We start from the raw sequence: 17,529 nt of genomic DNA on the forward strand, positions 1-17,529 counted from the left end.
GTGGCTTCCTTGAGAGTGCAAGTGTCGGCATTGACTGTATGGTTCTAAAAGAAAATTGCCAATTTACAGGATGTGCATACTTTTTTTCAGGGAATGCTGCACATTCAACCTCCTTTTGTTCCGCCTACAGTGTCATGGGACTTATGTTTAGTCCTGAAAGCCCTTCAAGTTGCCCCATTTGAACCACTTAATAAAGTGGATCTTAAATGGTTGACAGCTAAAGCTAAAGCTCTCTTTCTGCAAAGTACATTGGGTTCCACAGGGCTCACACACTGACGTACCTAGCTTCTTTGGGTTTGTATGGCATTAGCTGCTGGTACCTTCTCCTGTCGTGAGAATGTGTTCTTATGTGACTAACATCTGCCTTCTCTCTTGCCTGCTCCTTCATTGGACTGGTTATCAAAACTGAGCTCTCAGTGCCTGGAGGCGGGCTTATAGAGGAGGCCCCTATGCATCCTGGGATAGCTAAAGCTTTGCCTGTTGGTGCCTCTGGATCCAGATCCACTCTACACCCCGATGTCTCTCTGTGGAACCCAATGTACCTCGCAGAAAGACAGTTAACAATGGTACGTTTACCATAACTCTCTTTTACATTTCAGCAATAGAATTAGGGTAAATTGTACGCCAAACAAGAGGAACTTACAAACCATCTGTGTTATAGTAAGCCCTTTCAGAAACTTTTAGAAAAGTAAAGTGCTCTTTATTTTTATAACAGCACAATTAAATGTGTGTTTGATATTGTTTTAGGTACACACTATATGATTACTTCAATTTTCACAGTTTTATAATCTCTCTCTCTCACTCTCTCTCTCTCTCTCTCTATATATATTTATTTGATTATACTTTGTCAGGTTTATATTTCTATTAATTAAAATTGATCTGCTTGCTACACTCCACCCTCTTCTCATCTCTTGGCCCAAGTAGGAGTCAGTGCCCTACCACCCTCACATGAACTACCCATTTATGCTAAATGAAGAGGAGAGAAGAGAGCAGTGTGTGTCTGTTACAACCACCAGGTACCCAGAAGACCAGGTAATCCGTGCATACATTATAGGATTCTGTTTCATATAACTCAATGAACTCAACTAAAAACTACAGTAGGTTTGGGAATAATTGCTTTTCAGTTGTTTGCTGTGATTATCTGTGAATACAGAACGTTTTACCATATATAAAACTAAATCTAATTAATGGCATTGCAGTACCTGTAGCATGTGTACAAAATGTGCAGCTCTTATCTGTCTAAATAATGAGTAATGTGTAAAATCATCTTCGTTTAATCACCATATATGCTCTGTGAATGGCTAAGGGATTTTTATTTATTAGAAACAGACATTTTAGCTTTACATTTACATTTTTTTTTCTCGGTTATTTTTAGTCTCTCTGAAGCCTGGGAAATAAAAAAATGAAAGTCTTTGAACATTGTGAGCTAGCCAACTGCAGTATGGCCCCTGAATCCGATTAGATAAAATAACAAAGAGGTTCTGTAAGGGCAGAGGAAGGAAGAACTAAGGTGGGTGGCAATATATGTCATTGCTCTTGGGAGATGCAGACTTTAAAAAAGTAGGTGAAAAAAAGGAAGGCTATAGAAACTTTCCCACATATTGGCTCATTGACTTAGAAATATCTGCTTCCTCTACATTTTAGCACTGCAAAAAATAATAAACAGAGCTTTGCCATATTATTATTCTACAAAACCTCTAGGAAAATATCACATTTCTTATTACATTTCAAAGCATGTAAAGCAGGATTACTGTCGTTTCTAAAACTAGGCTGGAGATAGAGTTGTGATCAGTCTAATGTCATTATAGTGTATCAAAAAGCCTAAAATATTTTGTATAATTAATTTTTAAAACATGTAACATTATATTGGAATAATAATTTATTATGCAATTATTCACATATTCTTTTATTATATAAACTATTTATGTGTTTCTGATGGTCATGTTTCCTCATCCATTTATTTTTTATGTATTTCGAAAGTCTGAAATAAAATGAAGTAGAACTATTTAAAAAGAAGACTAGCACAAATAGGTCTATATTCCATACACAATTAATAACTTCTGTAGGCGACTTCCATTTTATTGTTTTGTCAGCTTTGATAGTTAAATAATTATCCATCATTAAATAATTATTGTTTTATTTAAATATTGTAGTCAGCAAAATTATGTTTTAATATATTATATTTGAAAAGAGATTATATTCAGCAAAGTCAATATTTGCCTAATGGACACAGGGTGTTATTCAGAATTCGTTGCAGATTTTGCAATCTCAGCAAAATCTGCGACCATTAAAATCACGTGCTAGGGACCGCCAGTACAGAGCAAGGCCGCCCAGCGTGTGTTACACTGTCCTGCGATGTGATCGCAATTCAGTTGTGATCGCATCAGAAAAACCTCAACTAGAGATTGACCCCTGTCTACGTAGCATGGCTGCATATGCAGTCGGTCCGGTGCCATGTTTCCTATTGCAGGAAAAGCAGGTGACGTCATTATACCACCCCAATGCCGCATTGACGTTCGTCGCCTGTCAATCACTATATGATTGCATCCTTCCGGGGTGCGATAGAATAGTGAAGGGTCCCGCATGTGCACTGTAGCCACTGCACGTGCACAGTCAGCAGAAAAGCATCTGTGGTTGCGATCACAGCGGCTGAGTGTGGCTCATTCTGAGTTGGACGAATTTCTGTGCACAACTGCACATGGCGAGTGTTTGCATACAGTGCATGTGCAGATGTCTTTCCATGAAATAGTATCTGGCAGTAATACCTGAAATATAAAAAATGAAACAAGGTAGGACTAGAAATGCACAGAAACTTTGGTAAACTGTAAACTGTAGTCAGAAATAAGTCTGTATTAAGGGAGGTGTGTTTTCCTATATTCACCCCACGCTGCCAATTTTGTTATGTGCCCGGCATTCAGAGGGGCAAAGGACACGCCTGCAGCTTCAAACTTAAAATGAGATTGGACAGCAGTTTCAATGGCGGAGATCGTAGGGACCAAGGGGGTACGCCATTTTTGCCCAAGTAACTTTGTGGATGTCAGGATGTGACCTAATACATGTCGAACTCATGGGGGTATGTTCATTTGGAATAAATATAGCAGGGCTAGCGTAGGTTGGGGGGGACAGGGAAACCCACAATCCTAGAGATAAGGACAAAGACTTGACACTAGAGGGCAGTAAGCAGTGGACACAACCAAAATATATGGATGAAGGTTCCCGTATTACCACAAAGTCGCCAGCAATCATTGGGTGTAGACGGCCAAATCGAGTGTAAAAGAGCAGTGGTTAAATATTGGCAATGTAGAAGTTTATAAAGCTGTTCTATGTGAGACATACATTTAGATACTCAAAAGCAAGATTGAAATACAGAATGCCACTCCTCAGCCGTAAGAATACAATTTAAATCGGATTCCTTTTTCAGTTGAGATTTAAGCTGTATAGGTCGTTGGGGGTGGTTTAGGAGTGAATATCATCTCGACACTATGCCTTTACGTAATCAAATTGGGAAGGTACCTGGGGATTGGCAGTATTTTGTAAGGGGGCTGGATTACACTTCGTAGCCAATGCGAGAGCTGGCGATATTTTTAAGAATCCCTGTTGGGAAGGGAGAACATAGTTTGGCATTTGGTGTAGGGAATCAGACAGAGAACCCACCTCCGTTACCTCTTGTAGAGTCTTAGCCCCTTGGGAAACCCAAAACTCGAATGACAGGTCCGGAATCAGGCCTGCCACTCCACTCAATGAGAAATCTAATGAAGGGAGAGACATTTCCAGTACCTTAGCCACCAGAACTAACCAAGATTTACGAGCGGATTGTACCACTACCGACCTCGAGGTTATGCTCAAACCCTCTAATTTAGGCACCCATAAAATATTGAATAAGGGGAAGGGGGAAAGGAGGCCCCTTTCCAAATGACATAGATTTTATAGTATGAATTAATATAATATTAATCTGACCACTCCTTTAATTAAATCATGCTTTTTAACATGCACAACTATATAATAATTGCAGATGGTCTTTGCCATCTCCTCAATGTGGACTCAGTGGAAGCCTGGGCACCCGTCCCAATGGCTTCCACTGCGACAGAGACAGGACATATTTAGGAAAAAAGGACAGTCTGATGGGGTAAGTATGGAAGTACGTGCGTTTGTAAGTGTGTGCGTGGTGGGGATGGTGTGGCAGCAGAGAGGGGGCAGTCAGAGAGGGGGTGGAGACAAGCAGGGCGTATACTGTGGTGACCCATTATACTAGTTTCACAATGTTTGACAATCATTCTCCAAATCTTTCAATGACTAAATACTGTACAAATAAAGCAATACTGTAATCAAACAACATGACCCGGTACACGTCTGGTAAAATTCTAAAATGTAAGTTTTAATAATCTTATCTACAAAGAATTAATTATCTGATTTTCTAAAACATTTTTTATTTTGATTCGTCAATTCCATTCAAATAAATAATAAATAATTGGAAAATATGTGAGAAGGACTGGTTGAAATTGCTAATTGATCATATTAAATTTCCGTATTATGATGATAGTTTTTCTTTCTTTCAATGTTGACAATGAAATATTCTCCATACCATAGAGCAGTGCAAATTTTATGCTAAGGAATTTATGAACTGCTTTTAACTTAAATAAATCTATATTTGTCTAAAAGTAAAATATCTTGCATACAGATAAACACAAATACACAGTGCTGGCAATAATTCCGCTGTACGTGCAATGGCAACAATGGCTTATGTTTAATAGTCCCTTGGCCTCACTTACATAGTGATTTCAGCTAGTTACAGAACCAGTGTTTACCTGTTCATATGCTTTAAAATGCATTCAAGACAAGTTTCACTGTAAAACAAATATTAAAGTTGACAACCAGTGCTGTTTTATAAATCCTAGTAGAGTAGAAATGGTTTCAGCTTCGCCATCTCGTTAGTAAACTATTTCTGCAGTTCTGTAAACTCACAACAGATTGTGTTATACATTGTTTTCAGATGTGACAGACCTGTGCAAAAAGCACCAGATACTAAATGTATGAGTAAATGATACTGTTTGCAGACAGTTTTCTAATTAGAAACACATTTCTGTACACCGGTGTTATACACTTTATAAGTAGACAACTCAGAATGATCACAACTGAACAAAACACGCAATGAAAATTCATCAACTTTTATGATTTTAAATGTGCCAAAAAAAAAAGATACATTTTCAGTATAGTTTGTAACACTTCAATATATTTTAGTATTTTTAAAACAGAAATATAGTTTAGAACATTCAGATATATAATTTTTTTATTTCCAACTTCTATAATTTGTGCTGTACTGTATTTTATATACTACAATACTACAAAGTAACATTTTTTTACCATTAGGTGGTACAGGAAATATCCACATTGGGAGCTGTTTTGAGATTGCTTATTACATACACAAATTGGATGTCAGGATTTATATTTAAGGAGTGGAAGCATTCAGGTAGAAAATCTAAATAAATCCAAATTGAAAGAAATATTTTCCACAAATTTACATCTAAAAATCCCCAACTAATTTTATGTTTCGTTAATAATGTTTCGTTAATAATAAACCAAAAACATTACGTTAAAATAAGTAACGGAACGTCTATAAAATCACACACTATTCACACTGTATGCATCTGTACTAATCTTAGCATCCCACTGCCTATGCATATAGGTTTGAAGATTCCTTGTAGTGGGATGACATATTGACCTGTATGTTGACCTGTCATGTTGACACTGTGTGGAGTGATGATTGTTGTTGACCTTTAGCTTGTTCCTGACCCTGCTACTTGACTGGCTGCTCTGACATCTGATTTCTTTCTCTTTCCCCCCCCCAAAAAAATACTGCTTATTAATTTTCAACAAGTTTGTAAAAATATTAAAAGAAAGAAATAAGGGAGAGGGGAAAATCACAGATATAAAGGTGCCTTAAGTCAAATAAGGTAATGCAAAGTAGCTTGAGAACCATGAACAAGGTACTCTAACAATAACAAAAAATAGTGCTAAGCAGGAGAATGCACAATGGATGAGTAAGACATGGAAAAAGGGGTTAAGGAGGAGTATGAAAAATAAGGCAGGAGTCAAGTCCATGGCATATGGATGTTTGTTACTGGAAGCAAAGTCATTCTTGCTGTAGAGAAGCAGACCTAAAGTGTTAAGTCCAAGATATCCAGGGGCTGAAGAATTTGTTCAGGGTGTTGTGAATTTTACTAGAAATGTATTTCATGTAATAAATTTGCCAGGTTCTATTGACAATAGAGAGTATTGAAGGGTGTCCTGTCTTATTCTAGTGTATTACAAAATGACATTTTGTCACACACTGTATGTGTTTAGAGGGGATCAGTATGAAATACCTACAATCGAAATCCTGACGGTCAATATCCCGACAACAATTGACCAACGGTCATAATCCCAACAAGGTTAAAATACAGACAAGGTCAAAATACAGACGTTTAAAATGTCAACAGGTCAAAAAGTTGACAAGAGTTTCTTATTGTTTTTTTGGTGTGCACGTCGGCATAGGTCGACATGGACACCGTCTAAGTGTACCGCTGCGCTCGGCACACTATTATGTTCCCCCTCCAGGTCCACTGGGATGGTAAAGTATGAGCAAGTAGGTTTCAATGAAAAAAATCATAAAAAAACTCATGTCGACTTTTTGACCTGTCGTCATTTTAAATGTCGTGATTATGACCTTGTCGGTATTTTAAATGTTGGGATTTTGACCTTGTCTGTATTTTGACTGTCGGGATTTTGACTGTAGGTAAATTGACCGCATCCCATTTAGAAATATCTGGATTGTCATGGGGTAAAGCAAGTACAATAAAGAGTTTGTCGGAGTGATGCTAGTAATGTCTACAATTAAGCGGTGGACTTCTTTCCATAAAGAAGCTATCTTGGCACAATGCAATCACATATGGGACTGAGACATCACCAGATAAATAGAGTATAGAGGTGGCCAGGAAAATAGCATGTCGTTTTTTTATTGTGAAAGTACCAGCTGTATATTATCATTTAAGCTTTCTCACTAATCTTGATGCAAACAGAAATTTTAGAATGATTTTTCAGATCTAAATTCATGTAAATCTTTAGGTAGTCAATTGTGTGTATAAAGCAGACATCAAGTAGATATGTGCCCTCATGGGGAGGTCCTTTTTGGGCAAAGTGTCGTTAGGTTGTAAAATGTACCTACAGGAAGGACCACACTCAGACACATGCATACTGTACATATAGGCAGGGTCACACTCAGACACATGCATACTGTAGATACAGCCAGGGTCACACACAGATACAATAATACTGTACAGACAGGCAGGGTCACACACAGACACATCAATACTGTATATACAGCCATGGTCACACACAGATACAATAATACTGTACGTATAGGCAGGATCACACACAGACACATGCATACTGTACATACAGGCAGGGTCACACACAGACACATGAAAACTGTACATACAGCCAGGATCACACACAGACACATGCATACTGTACATATAGGTAGGGCCACACACAGACACATGCATGCTGTAAATACAGCCAGGGTCACACACAGACACATACATACTGTACATACAGCCAGGGTCACACACAGACACATGCATACTGTACATACAGCCAGGGTCACACACAGACACATGCATAATGTACATACAGCCAGTGTCACACACAAACACATGAATACTGTACATATAGGCAGGGTCACACACAGACACATGCATGCTGTACATACAGCTAGGGACACACACAGACACATGCATACTGAACATACAGGCAGGACCACACACACAGACACATGCATACTGTACATACAGGCAGGACCACACACAGACACATGCATTCTGTACATATAGGCAGGGCCACACACAGACACATGCATACTGCACATACAGCCAGGGTCACACACAGACACACAAATACTGTACATATAGGCAGGGTCACACACAGACACATGCATGCTGTAAATACAGCCAGGGTCACACACAGACACATACATACTGTACATACAGCCAGGGTCACACACAGACACATGCATACTGTACATACAGCAAGGGTCACACACAGACACATGCATAATGTACATACAGCCAGTGTCACACACAAACACATGCATACTGTGCATACAGGCAGGGTCACACACAGACACATGCAGGCTGTACATACAGCCAGGGTCACACACAGACACATGCATACTGTGCATACAGGCAGGGTCACACACAGTCACATGCATACTGTACATATAGGCAGGGCCACACACAGTCACATGCATACTGCACATACAGCCAGGGTCACACACAGACACATGCATACTGTGCATACAGGCAGGGTCACACACAGTCACATGCATACTGTACATATAGGCAGGGCCACACACAGTCACATGCATACTGCACATACAGGCAGGGTCACACACAGACACATGCATACTGTACATATAGGCAGGGCCACACACAGACACATGGATACTGTACATACAGGCAGGGTCACACACAGACACATGCATACTGTACATAAAGGCAGGGTCACACACAGACACATGCATACTGTACATACAGGAAGGACCACACACAGACACATGCATTCTGTACATATAGGCAGGGCCACACACAGACACATGCATACTGCACATACAGCCAGGGTCACAGACAGACACACAAATACTGTACATACAGGCAGGGTCACACACAGACACATGGATACTGTACATACAGGCAGGGTCACACACAGACACATGCATACTGTACATACAGGAAGGAACACACACATACACATGCATACTGTACATACAGGCAGGACCACACACAGACACATGCATACTGTACATATAGGCAGGGCCAGGGACGGATTGGGAGATAAAAGTGGCCCTGGAAAAAATTCTAGAAGTGGCCTTGTGGGCGGCATCAAATCAACTGTAGGCGGGACCAATACAAAAGTAGGTGGGATTACTGCTTCAAAATATAATGTAGGCGGAGTTACACCAACAAAAGGCAGATCATGTTAGTGTTCACTCTAGGATTTTTAGGGCAGGGTGCTGATCACAGGGAGGGCACATTTTTCATTCGGAAGGGCACTTTTTTAAATTAGAAGGGCAAAATTACGTACAGTACATACTATAATGCTTGGTGCTCCCATTCCCACAGGACAAAGCATGGACAGTGCGCGCCGAAGGCGCGCGTCAAAAATTTAAGGGCGTTGTTTCATGTGGAAGGGGCGTGGCCACATAACAGTGGCAATTCACATTACACCACACAGTAGTGCACCTAATACACAATGCACCAGGTAGAAACTCCTATACACACTGCGACAAGTAAAGCACGTTATACATATTGCGCCAGATAGAGCATGTTATACACATTGCGCCAGGTAGAGAGCACTGAGACACACTGCACCAGGTAGAGAGCACTGAGGCACACTGCACCAGGTAGAGAGCACTGAGGCACATTGCACCAGGTAGAGAGCACAGAGACACATTGCACCAGGTAGAGCACTGAGACACACTGCACCAGGTAGAGAGCACTGAGGCACACTGCACCAGGTAGAGAGCACTGAGGCACATTGCACCAGGTAGAGAGCACTGAGGCACATTGCACCAGGTAGAGAGCACTGAGGCACATTGCACCAGGTAGAGAGCACTGAGGCACACTGCACCAGGTAGAGAGCACTGAGACACACTGCACCAGGTAGAGAGCACTGAGACACACTGCACCAGGTAGAAAGCACTGAGACACATTGCACCAGGTAGAAAGCACTGAGACACATTGCACCAGGTAGAGAGCACTGAGGCACACTGCACCAAAAAAGAAAAAAGCGAGAAACCTGGTCCAATGCACTAAAGGGGATCCATGTTTACACATGGATCCCCTTTCCCTGAATGCCGGGACCCCACTGTGACTCCTGTCACTAGAGGACCTGGCAGCAAATCAGGGAGCGTTACGTCATAGCACTCTCCTGATTGGCTGAGCGCTCCTGGCCTGTCAATCAGACGGAGCGGTCCTCCATTATAGTCAATGGTGGGAAAATTGCGGTCTGCGGATAATCGGGAGGTTAATTGAGGTCACTCTTGTGGGTGACATCAATTAACTTTGCGGTTAGCCACAGACATCTAAACCCCCAGACACAAAAGTACACCTCACACCCCCATACATAAAATTACACCTCACACCCCCAGACACAAAATTACACCTGACACCTATAAAATTACACCTTACACCCCAAGACACAAAATTACACCTCACACCCATAAAATGATACCTCACACCCATACATTTACACCTCACACCCCCAGAAACAAAATTACACCTGACACCTATAAAATTACACCTCACACCCCAAGACACAAAATTACACCTCACACCCATAAAATGATACCTCACACCCATAAATTTACACCTCACACCCCCAGAAACAAAATTACACCTCACACCCCAGACATAAAATTACACCTCACCCCAGACATAAAATTACACCCGACACCTATAAAATTACACCCGACACCCATAAAACTACACCTCACACCCCCAGACATAAAATTACACCCGACACCCATAAAACTACACCTCACACCCCCAGACATAAAATTACACCTCACACCCCCAGACATAAAATTACACCCAACACTCATAAAACTACACCTCACACCCCAAGACACAAAATTACACCTCACACCCCAAGACACAAAATTACACCTCACACCCCAGGACACTAAATTACACCTCACACCCCAAGATACTAAATTACACCTCACACCCCAAGACACTAAATTACACCCGACACCTATAAAATTACACCCGACACCCCAAGACATAAAATTACACCTCACTCCCCAAGACACAAAATTACACCTCACTCCCCAAGACACAAAATTACATCTCAAACCCATAAAATTACACCTCACACCCATAGACATAAAATTATACCTCACATCCCCAGACATAAAATTATACCTCACATCCCCAGACATAAAATTACACCCGACACCTATAAAATTACACCCGACACCCCAAGACACAAAATTACACCTCACTCCCCAAGACACAAAATTACACCTTGCACCCATAAAATGACATCTCACACCCCCAAACATAAAATTACACCTCAATCCCCCCAAGCACAAAATTACACCTCACCCCCCCCTACACAAAATTACACCTTACCCCCCAAACACAAAATTACACCTCACCCATAAATTTACACCTCACACCTCCAGAGCACTGTACACGAGTCATACCACCTCACCTCTCCTACTGTAGAATGTGTGCACCCACCACGGCCGCACCTTCTCTTCCTGCAAGGTCCGCACTGATTACGTCTGTGGCGCTTGGCGCGCGGACCTCCTCTTCAGGTCAGCCAGTTGGGGGCGGGGCCGCTGACTAGAAAACGGCCGCTGCATTGCCCACAATGAAGCAAGTGACATAGAGGGGGGGCGGGGCCGATTCTGAGGCCGCAGCAAGGCATAAGCAGAGTATGTGGAGGGGGGCGTGGCCGGCTCTCCTGATAGCGGCCGCTGCAGCAAGGCATAAGCAGATGACATGGGGGGGGGGGGGTGCCCGGCTCCCCTGATAGCGGCCATTGGCCGAAGCAGCTAGGTGACTGATGACTAGGTGACTGGTGACGTGACGTGCCGTGCGGGGGGTGGGGGGGGGGGCGTGGCCGCACACAGGCATAAGCTGTTGAGGGGAAGGGGGGGGCAGCATGAGATGGTGATTTGCGGGGCCGGCTCTCCTGACAGCGGCCGCAGACTGTATTACATTATGCAGGTATTGTGCCTGCCTGGTAATGCAGAGGGGGGCGGGGCCGCGTAGGACAGGCGGCCCCACGGCCCAATCGGCCCCCCGGGGAAACTCCCGGTGACTTCTATGGCCAATCCGGCCCTGGGCAGGGCCACACACAGACACATGCATACTGCACATACAGCCAGGGTCACACACAGACACACAAATACTGTACATACAGGCAGGGTCACACACAGGCACATGCATACTGCACATACAGCCAGGGCCACACACAGACTCATGCATACTGTACATACAGCCATGGTCACACACAGACACATGGATACTGTACATACAGCCATGGTCACACACAGACACATGCATACTGTACATACAGGCAGGGTCACACACAGACGCATGCATACTGTACATACAGGCAGGGTCACACACAGACGCATGCATACAGTACATATAGGCAGGGCCACACACAGACACATGCATACTGCAGATATAGGCAGGGCCACACAGAGACACGTGCATACTGTACATATAGGCAGGACCACACTCAGACACATGCATACTGTAGATATAGGCAGGGCCACACACAGACACATGCATACTGTGCATACAGGCAGGGTCACACACAGACACATGCATACTGTACATATAGGTAGGGCCACACACAGACACATGCATACTGTGCATACAGGCAGGGTCTCACACAGACACATGCAGGCTGTACATACAGCCAGGGTCACACACAGACACATGCATACTGTACATACAGCCAGGGTCACACACACAGACACATGCATACTGTACATACAGGCAGGGTCACACACAGACACATGCATACTGTAGATATAGGCAGAGCCACACAGAGACACATGAATACTGTACATACAGCCAGGTTCACACTAGAGATGAGCGGGTTCGGTTTCTCTGAAACCGAACCCGCACGAACTTCATGTTTTTTTCACGGGTCCGAGCAGACTCGGATCCTCCCGCCTTGCTCGGTTAACCCGAGCGCGCCCGAACGTCATCATGACGCTGTCGGATTCTCGCGAGACTCGGATTCTATATAAGGAGCCGCGCGTCGCCGCCATTTTCACACGTGCATTGAGATTGATAGGGAGAGGACGTGGCTGGCGTCCTCTCCATTAGAAATTAGATTAGAAGAGAGAGAGAGATTGTGCAGAGTCAGACAGAGTTTACCACAGTGACCAGTGCAGTTGTTGTTAGTTAACTTTTATTTATTTTAATATATCCGTTCTCTGCTATATCCGTTCTCTGCCTGAAAAAAAAACGATACACAGCAGCAGCCAGTCACACAGTGTGACTCAGTCTGTGTGCACTCAGCTCAGCCCAGTGTGCTGCACATCAATGTATAAAAGGCAAAGCTTATAATAATTGTGGGGGAGACTGGGGAGCACTGCAGGTTGTTATAGCAGGAGCCCCCAGGAGTACATAATATTATATTAATTTAAAATTAAACAGTGCACACTTTTGCTGCAGGAGTGCCACTGCCAGTGTGACTAGTGGTGACCAGTGCCTGACCACCAGTATAGTAGTATATTGTTGTATGTATTGTATACTATCTCTTTATCAACCAGTCTATATTAGCAGCAGACACAGTACAGTGCGGTAGTTCACGGCTGTGGCTACCTCTGTGTCGGCAGTCGGAACTCGGCAGGCAGTCCGTCCATCCATAATTGTATTACAATATATACCACCTAACCGTGGTATTTTTTTTTCTTTCTTTATACCGTCGTCATAGTGTCATACTAGTTGTTACGAGTATACTACTATCTCTTTATCAACCAGTGTACAGTGCGGTAGTTCACGGCTGTGGCTACCTCTGTGTCGGCAGTCGGCAGGCAGTCCGTCCATCCATAATTGTATTATTATTATAATATATACCACCTAACCGTGGTTTTTTTTTCATTCTTTATACCGTCGTCATAGTGTCATACTAGTTGTTACGAGTATACTACTATCTCTTTATCAACCAGTGTACAGTGCGGTAGTTCACGGCTGTGGCTACCTCTGTGTCGGCAGTCGGCAGGCAGTCCGTCCATCCATAATTGTATTATTATTATAATATATACCACCTAACCGTGGTTTTTTTTTCATTCTTTATACCGTCGTCATAGTGTCATACTAGTTGTTACGAGTATACTACTATCTCTTTATCAACCAGTGTACAGTGCGGTAGTTCACGGCTGTGGCTACCTCTGTGTCGGCAGTCGGCAGGCAGTCCGTCCATCCATAATTGTATTATTATTATAATATATACCACCTAACCGTGGTTTTTTTTTCATTCTTTATACCGTCGTCATAGTGTCATACTAGTTGTTACGAGTATACTACTATCTCTTTATCAACCAGTGTACAGTGCGGTAGTTCACGGCTGTGGCTACCTCTGTGTCGGCAGTCGGCAGGCAGTCCGTCCATCCATAATTGTATTATTATTATAATATATACCACCTAACCGTGGTTTTTTTTTCATTCTTTATACCGTCGTCATAGTGTCATACTAGTTGTTACGAGTATACTACTATCTCTTTATCAACCAGTGTACAGTGCGGTAGTTCACGGCTGTGGCTACCTCTGTGTCGGCAGTCGGCAGGCAGTCCGTCCATCCATAATTGTATTATTATTATAATATATACCACCTAACCGTGGTTTTTTTTTCATTCTTTATACCGTCGTCATAGTGTCATACTAGTTGTTACGAGTATACTACTATCTCTTTATCAACCAGTGTACAGTGCGGTAGTTCACGGCTGTGGCTACCTCTGTGTCGGCAGTCGGCAGGCAGTCCGTCCATCCATAATTGTATTATTATTATAATATATACCACCTAACCGTGGTTTTTTTTTCATTCTTTATACCGTCGTCATAGTGTCATACTAGTTGTTACGAGTATACTACTATCTCTTTATCAACCAGTGTACAGTGCGGTAGTTCACGGCTGTGGATACCTCTGTGTCGGCAGTCGGCAGGCAGTCCGTCCATCCATAATTGTATTATTATTATAATATATACCACCTAACCGTGGTTTTTTTTTCATTCTTTATACCGTCGTCATAGTGTCATACTAGTTGTTACGAGTATACTACTATCTCTTTATCAACCAGTGTACAGTGCGGTAGTTCACGGCTGTGGCTACCTCTGTGTCGGCAGTCGGCAGGCAGTCCGTCCATCCATAATTGTATTATTATTATAATATATACCACCTAACCGTGGTTTTTTTTTCATTCTTTATACCATCGTCATAGTGTCATACTAGTTGTTACGAGTATACTACTATCTCTTTATCAACCAGTGTACAGTGCGGTAGTTCACGGCTGTGGCTACCTCTGTGTCGGCAGTCGGCAGGTATCCAATACTAGTATCCAATCCATCCATCTCCATTGTTTACCTGAGGTGCCTTTTAGTTCTGCCTATAAAATATGGAGAACAAAAAAGTTGAGGTTCCAAAATTAGGGAAAGATCAAGATCCACTTCCACCTCGTGCTGAAGCTGCTGCCACTAGTCATGGCCGAGACGATGAAATGCCAGCAACGTCGTCTGCCAAGGCCGATGCCCAATGTCATAGTACAGAGCATGTCAAATCCAAAACACCAAATATCAGAAAAAAAAGGACTCCAAAACCTAAAATAAAATTGTCGGAGGAGAAGCGTAAACTTGCCAATATGCCATTTACCACACGGAGTGGCAAGGAACGGCTGAGGCCCTGGCCTATGTTCATGGCTAGTGGTTCAGCTTCACATGAGGATGGAAGCACTCAGCCTCTCGCTAGAAAACTGAAAAGACTCAAGCTGGCAAAAGCACCGCAAAGAACTGTGCGTTCTTCGAAATCCCAAATCCACAAGGAGAGTCCAATTGTGTCGGTTGCGATGCCTGACCTTCCCAACACTGGAGGTGAAGAGCATGCGCCTTCCACCATTTGCACGCCCCCTGCAAGTGCTGGAAGGAGCACCCGCAGTCCAGTTCCTGATAGTCAGATTGAAGATGTCAGTGTTGAAGTACACCAGGATGAGGAGGATATGGGTGTTGCTGGCGCTGGGGAGGAAATTGACCAGGAGGATTCTGATGGTGAGGTGGTTTGTTTAAGTCAGGCACCCGGGGAGACACCTGTTGTCCGTGGGAGGAATATGGCCGTTGACATGCCAGGTGAAAATACCAAAAAAATCAGCTCTTCGGTGTGGAGGTATTTCACCAGAAATGCGGACAACAGGTGTCAAGCCGTGTGTTCCCTTTGTCAAGCTGTAATAAGTAGGGGTAAGGACGTTAACCACCTCGGAACATCCTCCCTTATACGTCACCTGCAGCGCATTCATAATAAGTCAGTGACAAGTTCAAAAACTTTGGGTGACAGCGGAAGCAGTCCACTGACCAGTAAATCCCTTCCTCTTGTAACCAAGCTCACGCAAACCACCCCACCAACTCCCTCAGTGTCAATTTCCTCCTTCCCCAGGAATGCCAATAGTCCTGCAGGCCATGTCACTGGCAAGTCTGACGAGTCCTCTCCTGCCTGGGATTCCTCCGATGCATCCTTGCGTGTAACGCCTACTGCTGCTGGCGCTGCTGTTGTTGCCGCTGGGAGTCGATGGTCATCCCAGAGGGGAAGTCGTAAGCCCACTTGTACTACTTCCAGTAAGCAATTGACTGTTCAACAGTCCTTTGCGAGGAAGATGAAATATCACAGCAGTCATCCTACTGCAAAGCGGATAACTGAGGCCTTGGCATCCTGGGTGGTGAGAAACGTGGTTCCGGTATCCATCATTACTGCAGAGCCAACTAGAGACTTGTTGGAGGTACTGTGTCCCCGGTACCAAATACCATCTAGGTTCCATTTCTCTAGGCAGGCGATACCGAAAATGTACACAGACCTCAGAAAAAGAGTCACCAGTGTCCTAAAAAATGCAGCTGTACCCAATGTCCACTTAACCACGGACATGTGGACAAGTGGAGCAGGGCAGGGTCAGGACTATATGACTGTGACAGCCCACTGGGTAGATGTATGGACTCCCGCCGCAAGAACAGCAGCGGCGGCACCAGTAGCAGCATCTCGCAAACGCCAACTCTTTCCTAGGCAGGCTACGCTTTGTATCACCGCTTTCCAGAATACGCACACAGCTGAAAACCTCTTACGGCAACTGAGGAAGATCATCGCGGAATGGCTTACCCCAATTGGACTCTCCTGTGGATTTGTGGCATCGGACAACGCCAGCAATATTGTGTGTGCATTAAATCTGGGCCAATTCCAGCACGTCCCATGTTTTGCACATACCTTGAATTTGGTGGTGCAGAATTTTTTAAAAAACGACAGGGGCGTGCAAGAGATGCTGTCGGTGGCCAGAAGAATTGCGGGACACTTTCGGCGTACAGGCACCACGTACAGAAAACTGGAGCACCACCAAAAACTACTGAACCTGCCCTGCCATCATCTGAAGCAAGAAGTGGTAACGAGGTGGAATTCAACCCTCTATATGCTTCAGAGGTTGGAGGAGCAGCAAAAGGCCATTCAAGCCTATACAATTGAGCACGATATAGTAGGTGGAATGCACCTGTCTCAAGTGCAGTGGAGAATGATTTCAACGTTGTGCAAGGTTCTGATGCCCTTTGAACTTGCCACACGTGAAGTCAGTTCAGACACTGCCAGCCTGAGTCAGGTCATTCCCCTCATCAGGCTTTTGCAGAAGAAGCTGGAGGCATTGAAGAAGGAGCTAACACGGAGCGATTCCGCTAGGCATGTGGGACTTGTGGATGCAGCCCTTAATTCGCTTAACAAGGA

This window comes from Pseudophryne corroboree, chromosome 4 (assembly GCF_028390025.1).
Source record: "Pseudophryne corroboree isolate aPseCor3 chromosome 4, aPseCor3.hap2, whole genome shotgun sequence".
Lineage (NCBI taxonomy): Eukaryota > Metazoa > Chordata > Amphibia > Anura > Myobatrachidae > Pseudophryne > Pseudophryne corroboree.